The sequence below is a fragment of the Pan paniscus genome, chromosome 5 (assembly GCF_029289425.2).
Source record: "Pan paniscus chromosome 5, NHGRI_mPanPan1-v2.0_pri, whole genome shotgun sequence".
Classification (NCBI taxonomy): Eukaryota; Metazoa; Chordata; class Mammalia; order Primates; family Hominidae; genus Pan; species Pan paniscus.
In genome coordinates this window covers 26,508,965-26,516,764 of record NC_073254.2, presented here as the reverse complement: position 1 = coordinate 26,516,764, position 7,800 = coordinate 26,508,965, and the positions used below count along the sequence as shown (strand labels likewise).

Genomic DNA, 7,800 nt, shown 5'->3' with positions numbered 1-7,800 from the left:
TTGTTCATGGCCCAGGGATATGCTTCTCAACATCTTTGTCTAATGTCCTTGAAACAGTAAATGACTGCATCTGAATGCTATGGAAATTCTGGGGTTGCATCCCTGTTGTCAGCACAGACAAAAGCACTACTCCAGAGTATAGGGAAAATTTAAGTGGTGAGATCTTTTGGGAGACAGAAAAGGTAAGTTAATTAATTTGCCAAATCCTTCTATTATTTTCCATTAATTGATTGATTGATTGATTTTTTTTGATACAGGGTCTCACTCTGTCACCTAGACTGGAGTGCAGTGGCCTGATCTTGGCTCAGTGTAACCTCCACCTCCCAGGCTCAAGCAGTTCTCCTGCCTCAGCCTCCCGAGTGGCTGGGATTACAGGCGCCCACCAACACGCCCAGCTAATTTTTTTATTTTTAGTAGAGACAGGGTTTCACTATGTTGGCCAGGCTGGTCTTGAACTCCTGACCTCAAATGATCCACCCACCTTGGCCTCCCAAAGTGCTGGGATTACAGGCATGAGCCACGGCACCCGGCCTAATCCTTCTATTCTTGTACAACAAAATACTGTTTCTCAGTGTTGCCCAGCATTCATTTCCTGCTTCTCCTCCTGTTTGTGGTTCTGCAGGTACTTGGGAATTAGCAAGGTCTTTTCAGTAGTTGCACGTAGTAGCTAAGAGACATTTTGCTATGTTAAACAATCATATTATTTTAAATTTATATATAGATCTAGAGGTTGCTTGAGTGATACCAATGCTTTATGTTGGCAACTAGATAGATATTGAAAGCTAGAACTGTGAATGGTTTTATTAAAACACTTAATAAGTTTAAAATGTTAATACATTAAGTTTTATTTTAAAAGTTGATATGTATTAATCATAATTTCTATGTAAACAACTTTCATTATACATTTTGATTTCATGTAACACAATTTCTATTTTTTCTCTTAGTTTTAATAGAAAACTAACTATTTTGGAAGAAAGATAACAATAAAAAATAAATATTTAAATTTTTCAATTTTAGTATTTATTTAAATTTGCTCTTAGATAAAATATATTTATATTTTGTATATATTGCATACAATTACATTTTTAATTCTTTGGTTTATTCTTAACCATAGAACAAACTATATGGAAATCTTTATTGTAACAACATTATTGGTGTCTTTGCCGAAATGAAGGCAAGAAAAAAAAAATATGGAGTATATACACAATACCTCAAGAACTATGTGTGTCTTTACAGTTCAACCAAACATGGCCAACCTGTTCACAGGACACCAAGACATCTATGATAATAATTAAAGTCTATTTTCTTTGATATTTCTTTTGATATTTTAGAAGATAATTTTTAGTCATCTAAAAACCATAGCTTTGCACATCTTCTTTTATTGTGTCTTTATGAATGTGTATTTCTTATGGTAGGAGGCCAGTACAGTTGATTCTTGTTATTTGTGGTAGTTGCATCCTATAAAATCACAGGGAGCACTGAATTATCAAATACTGAACAATTGCCGTGGGGAAATGCATGGTTAGGTTCCTGGTCACAGCATTTTTATCAACTGATGAGTACATAAACTGTTCCCGTTCAAAGACATCTTATTTAACATATATTGTTGATTTCATTAATGTCGAACTCAGGGCTAACAGCACTATCACTCATGTCTGAGCGATGCCCATTGTATGTTCTCCATAATGCTCATCACAGCCTCCCTGCAGTTAGGGGCACTGTATGGCAGCGATCCCCTACCTTTTTGGCACCAGGGACTGGTTTAATGGAAGACAATTTTTTCACAGACCTGGGGGTAGGAAATGGTTTCAGGATGATTCAAGCACATTACATTTATTGTGCACTTTATTTCTATTATAATTACATTGAAATAGATAATGAAATAATTATATAACTCATCATAACGTAGAATCAGTAGGAGCCATGAGCTTGTTTTCCTGCAACTAGACAGTGCCATCTGGGAGTGATGGGAGACAGTGACAGATCATCAGGCATTAGATTCTCATAAGGAGCACACAACCTACATCCCTCGCATGTGCAGTTCACCATAGGGTTTGTTTTCCTATAAGACTCTAATGCCACCACTGATCTGACAGGAGGCAGAGTTCAGGCAGTAATGCGAGTGATGGGGAGTGACTGTAAGTACAGATGACGCTCCGCTGACTCACTGGCCACTCACTGCCTGCTGTGAGGCCCAGTTCCAATGGGCGATGGACCAGTACCCTGCTGTCTGGCACTTCAGCGTGACACTTGGGGCCATTCTAAACAGCAAAACTACCAACAAAAAGCACTAAAACTTGAAACACGTGACACTAAATAGACCATAAAAAGGACACACATTTACCAGATAAGAGCTGAAAGGAGGAGGCAGAGCTTCGCCTTGTTCATTTCAGCTGGGAACATGCGCATTGGCAACTCAAAATTTTTGCCTTCCTTTACAGTCTGTGAATGTCCACAACAGTGACTCAAGAGCTGATTTTGGGACTCCAAATGAATTTTAGCTAGTAGGCAAATTAGCAAATACAGAATGTGAGAATAATGCAAATCAACTGTACATATTTTATATAATAGTGTGTTAACTTGATTTATACTTTTAAATACTTAGTCATATGGTATGTGAACTTCTGTTTGTATTCTTAGGCCCTACAAATGTGAGGAATGGGACTGGAACACAACATTTGTTGCTGAAGTTACATATTTTGGTATGTTTGATAAATTTAGGTAAATATCATAAGAGAGATAATTCATTTTAGAATAGAATTTTTTAAAGACTAATTTAAATGCTAACGAAAATCTGCTGCAGCCAATATTCTAACAGAAAAAGTTAAAAAGATCCAAAAGTATACTATGCTGTTTTTCTAAGTGTATCATAAATTTTAATATTAAATGAATGTGTCTCCTAATAGTAGTAAAATAAGAAAGAGTGTTGTACTCAAAGCAGGGTGACACACATTAATTTTTGCGTTTCAGGAAGCTGTAAGCAGTTTTGTGCCACTGGAAGAGAGAAAAATGATTCTGGTTGTGTGGAACAGACACAAGGGATTAGGCAAAGGATAACTCAAACCAGGCAACTTCTTTTTTTTTTTTTTTCTCTCTTTGCATTTTTTTATTTTTATATATTTTTATTTTTTTATTATACTTTAAGTTCTAGGATACATGCGCACAACGTGCAGGTCTGTTACATATGTATACATGTGCTATGTTGGTGTGCTGCACCCATTAACTCGTCATTTACATTAGGTATATCTCCTAGTGCTATCCCTCCCCCCTCCCCCCACCCCACAACAGGCCCTGGTATGTGATGTTCCCCTTCCTGTATTTAAGTGTTCTCATTGTTCAATTCCCACCTATGAGTGAGAACATGCGGTGTTTGGTTTTTTGTCCTTGTGATAGTTTGCTGAATGAATGATGGTTTCCAGCTTCATCCATGTCCCTACAATGGACATGAACTCATCATTTTTTATGGCTGCATAGTATTCTATGGTGTATATGTGCCACATTTTCTTAATCCAGTCCATCATTGATGGACATTTGGGTTGGTTCCAAGTCTTTGCTATTGTGAATAGTGCCACAATAAACATACATGTGCATGTGTCTTTATAGCAGCATGATTTATAATCCTTTGGGCATATACCCAGTAATGGGATGGCTGGATCAAATGGTATTTCTAGTTCTAGATCCCTGAGGAATCACCACACTGTCTTCCACAGTGGTTGAACTAGTTTACAGTCCCACCAACAGTGTAAAAATGTTCCTATTTAGGAACTGTCTCCAAAGCTGGCCCTGGAGAGCCCCAATTTCTCAGATGATAGCAATGAAGAAAGGGGGTTGTAAATCAGCTAGCTGTAGTTTAGAGACTAGAGGTTGTCAGAACCATGGTAACCAATGGATTGTTTGTGTGAGGCAGGGTCGGGGAGTAGATCAATAGAGAAACAGATAGTGTGCATAGGTTGATGACTGGACAGATTTTTTTAAGTCACCTCTAGTCCTATTTGTTTATCTTTACTTTTGTTGCCTGTGCTTTTGGTGTCATACCCAAGAAATGTTTCTGTGTATCAAAGGAAACAATCAGTAGAGTGGAAAGGCAACCTATGAAACGGAGAAAATATTTGCAGATTACATAGTGGATAACGGTTTAATTTTCAGAATCTATAAAGAACTCTTACAACTCAACAACAAAAAATCCAAATGAGCAAAGGATTTGAATAGACATTTCTCCAAAGAAGATATACAAATAGACAACAAACATATAAAAAGATGTTCAGTATCACCAATCATTAGAGAATGCAAATCAAAACCACAATGAGATATTGCTTCATATCCATCAGGATCATTACCATAATAAAAACCACACACATAGAAAATAACAAGTGTTGGTGATAATATGGGGAAATTGGAAATTTTCTGCACTGTTGGTGGGAAAATAAATGGTGCAGCTGCCATTTAAAACGCTATGGAGATTCCTCAGAAAATTAAAAATAGAACTACTATATGATTTGGCATTTCAATTTCTGGGCAAATATCCAAAAGAACTGAAAGCAGAATATTGAAGAAATATTTGCACACCCATGTTCAGAGCACCATTATTCACAATAGCCAAAGTTGGGAACAACCCAAATGTCCATTGCCAGATGAAGGGATAAATAAGAGATGTTCTATACCTACAATGGAATATTATTCAGCCTTAAAAGAGAAGGGAATCTTGTCACATGCTACATTATGGATAAATCTTGAAGACATATGGTAAGTGAAATAGGCTAGTTGCAAAAAGACAAATATTGTATACTCCCATTTATATTAAATATTTAAGGTAGTCAAATTCACAGAAACAGAAAATACAATGGTGGTTGACAGGGGCTGGGAGGAGAGAGAAATGGGGAATTGTTCAATAGGTATAAAGTATCAGGTTTGCAAGATAGAAATGTTCTGGAGATCAGTTTCACAGCAATGTGAATACCCTTAACACTACTAAACTGGATGCTTAAATATGGCTCAGATGGGCTTACATAAAATGTCCAGAAACATTAGCTAGTGCTTATTCTACTCTCTCTAATGGGAAAGCAGTGGATTACCAGAGACTAAACTGTATCTGCCTCTATTTTGGAGAGACTCACATTCAACTCTGGCTCACAAAAAGCTGGGAAAAGTTCATGAGTCCTTTTTTAAAAAAAAAAAATTAACGTAAAACTATAGCAAAACAAAAAGCAATCTGAACTGTAGTAACACAGCTGAAACCATCTGCAGCAGTGACAGCAATGGCAGGAGAGGAGGTTTAATTTAGTTGATTTTCTGTGGCTGTTGGTTTGTTCACTGGGAGCTGCACGTTTTTCCTAAGGGACCGAGAAGCTGCTAGAAGTCTGGTTCTCCTGGAAACAACTCAATGCAAACCAAGGATCTGGGGCGTTTCATACCATTCTGAGATCTGAATGGGGGCATACCTTTTTGTTTGTTTGTTTTAGGAAGAAAGTCTTGCTCTGTCACCCAGGCTGGAGTGCAGTGGCCCAATCATAGCTCACTGCAGCCTCGAACTCCTGGACTCAAGTGTTCCTGCCGCCTCGAACTCTCAAAGTGCTGACATTACAGGCCTGAGCCACCGTGCCCGGTCGAGACATTTCATTTTGAAGACATGTTGTACCACCCTCTGGCCGAAAGCACTGGTTCTCCTTTTGAAGCTTGCTAGGGATTACAATGGATTTGACTCAATTCAAAGCTTCTTTTATTTTCCTAAGGATTTCATGAAGCCTTCTCACTAAAGGTACCTGGGATTTTCAGAAAGAAATTGAGTTCCTTAAAGCAATTTTTCCAAATGGAGCAGTGTATTATATGAGACATATAAATTCTGACTGTTGGTACTTACATATTCCAGATTTCCCAGAGAGTGGGGTAGTAAGCCAGATCAAACCCTGGAAATGCTGATGAGAGAGTTTGACCTAGCAGTTAAGGGAAGATTCTTTCTCCATGAAAGACTGTGTCACTGCAGAGGATGTCACGTCGACTGGAATTGGTGCCCTGACACCAGGTTCTGTCATTGATGCCACACTGTTCAATCCTTGTGGGTAGTCGATGAAAGGAACGAAATCGGATAGCACTTATGGAACTATTCACATCACTCCAGAACCAGAATTTTCATACATCAGCTTTCAAACAAACTTAAATCAGACCTCCAGTGATGACCTGATCAGGAAAGTTGTGGAAGTTCTCAAGCCAGGAAACTGATGACCACTTCGTTTTTTTAAGGTTTTTGATTTTTTTTATGTTTTAGAGACAGAGTCTCGCTCTGTCGCCCAGGCTGGAGTGCAGTGGCATGATCTTGGCTCACTGCAACATCTGCCTCCGGGGTTCAAGCGATTCTCCTGCCTCAGCCTCCTGAGTAGCTGAGATTACAGGCGCGTGCCACCATACCCAGCTTGTTTTTGTATTTTTAGTAGAGACAGAGTTTTGCTATGTTGGCCAGGCTGGTCTTGAACTCCTGACCTCAATTGATCTGCCTGCCTCGGCCTCCCGAAATGTTGGGATTACAGGCGTGAGCCACCGCGTCCAGCCCACTTTGTTAATCAGAGTTCTACACAGTGCTTTTTTGCCCCAGATGATTGAAGGTTTTAAGTGTCTTGATTGTCAGAGTGTTATGTTCAATGATTATAATTTTGTTTTTACCAGTTTTGTTAAGAAGCAGCAACAGTATCGTTGACTAAGGAAAATGAAGAAAAAATCACAAAAGGAGAACACTCATAGAAAGAGGTGGCTGCTTTTTAGATGTTGAAACCAGGGGCCATGCTTTCCATAACTACTACCTTGTAGTTTCAGAAACCCTAGATATAATGAGAGTGTAATCATTTTTGAATTGTATGTGTTATTATATCAAGGAGTTAGATATATTGCATGAATGCTCTCTTCTGCGTTTAGGTATTCTTTGCCATTCTTGCTGTGAAATTGAAGTGCATATAGAAAAAACCTTTTACTATATGAAATTTTACAAGGCTTGTGAAAGCAACTCAATTTGGTTTAGGCACAGTGTAATCTTTCTCCAGGTATCGTCCAAAATTCCCCACAGACAAGACATTTATCCTCAGCCTAACCATCTGGGACTGTCCAATTAAATTGCTGCCAGAATTTTACATCCAGTTTCATCTACTTTCCAGGATGTATTCTTTACTAACGTTATTGAAACCAATTTCTGCTTCACACAAATATTTTTTTGAAACAGCAAGTAAAGTTTTTCTTCCATGAGTGAAGTCCTTTTGAAAAAAAAAAATGGTTAAGGTGGTAATTTTTTTTTTTTTTGAGATGGAGTCATGCTCTGTCACTCAGGCTGGAGTGCAATGGTATGATCTCAGCTCACTGCAACCTCTGACTTCCAGGTTCAAGCAATTCTCCTGTCTCAGCCTCCCACGTAGCTGGGATTACAGGTGCCCACCACCATACCCGGCTAATTTTTGTATTTTTAGTAGAGACAAAGTATAACCATATTGGTCAGGCTGGTCCCGAACTCCTGACCTCAGGTAATCTGCCTGTCTCAGCCTCCCAAAGTACTGGGAATCAGGAAAATTTTATTTCTACCTGTAGAGGGGGACAGGGGCAGGATGTCAATACTTGTTCTTCTGACTGTCTGTGCTTAGTACGTGAATGGTTCAGGTGGGCCATGATTAGTTCTTACTCTTTGTCCTTGTTCCTGAAATTAGTTTTCTATTGCTGCATGTCAAATTAGTCAGAAAAGTAGTGACTTACAACAACATTTATTATTCTATTTCACAGTTATTATAGGTCAGGAAATCCTGGCTGGCCCATGGCTTAGCTGGGTCC

General features: G+C 38.6%; 1 pseudogene; it reads left to right on the top strand.

The window, feature by feature from the left end:
• Nucleotides 1-5,720: 5,720 nt before the first annotated feature.
• On the top strand, nucleotides 5,721-6,219 carry LOC100980603 (S-adenosylmethionine decarboxylase proenzyme 1-like; annotated as a pseudogene).
• The last annotated feature ends 1,581 nt before the right edge of the window (nucleotides 6,220-7,800 follow it).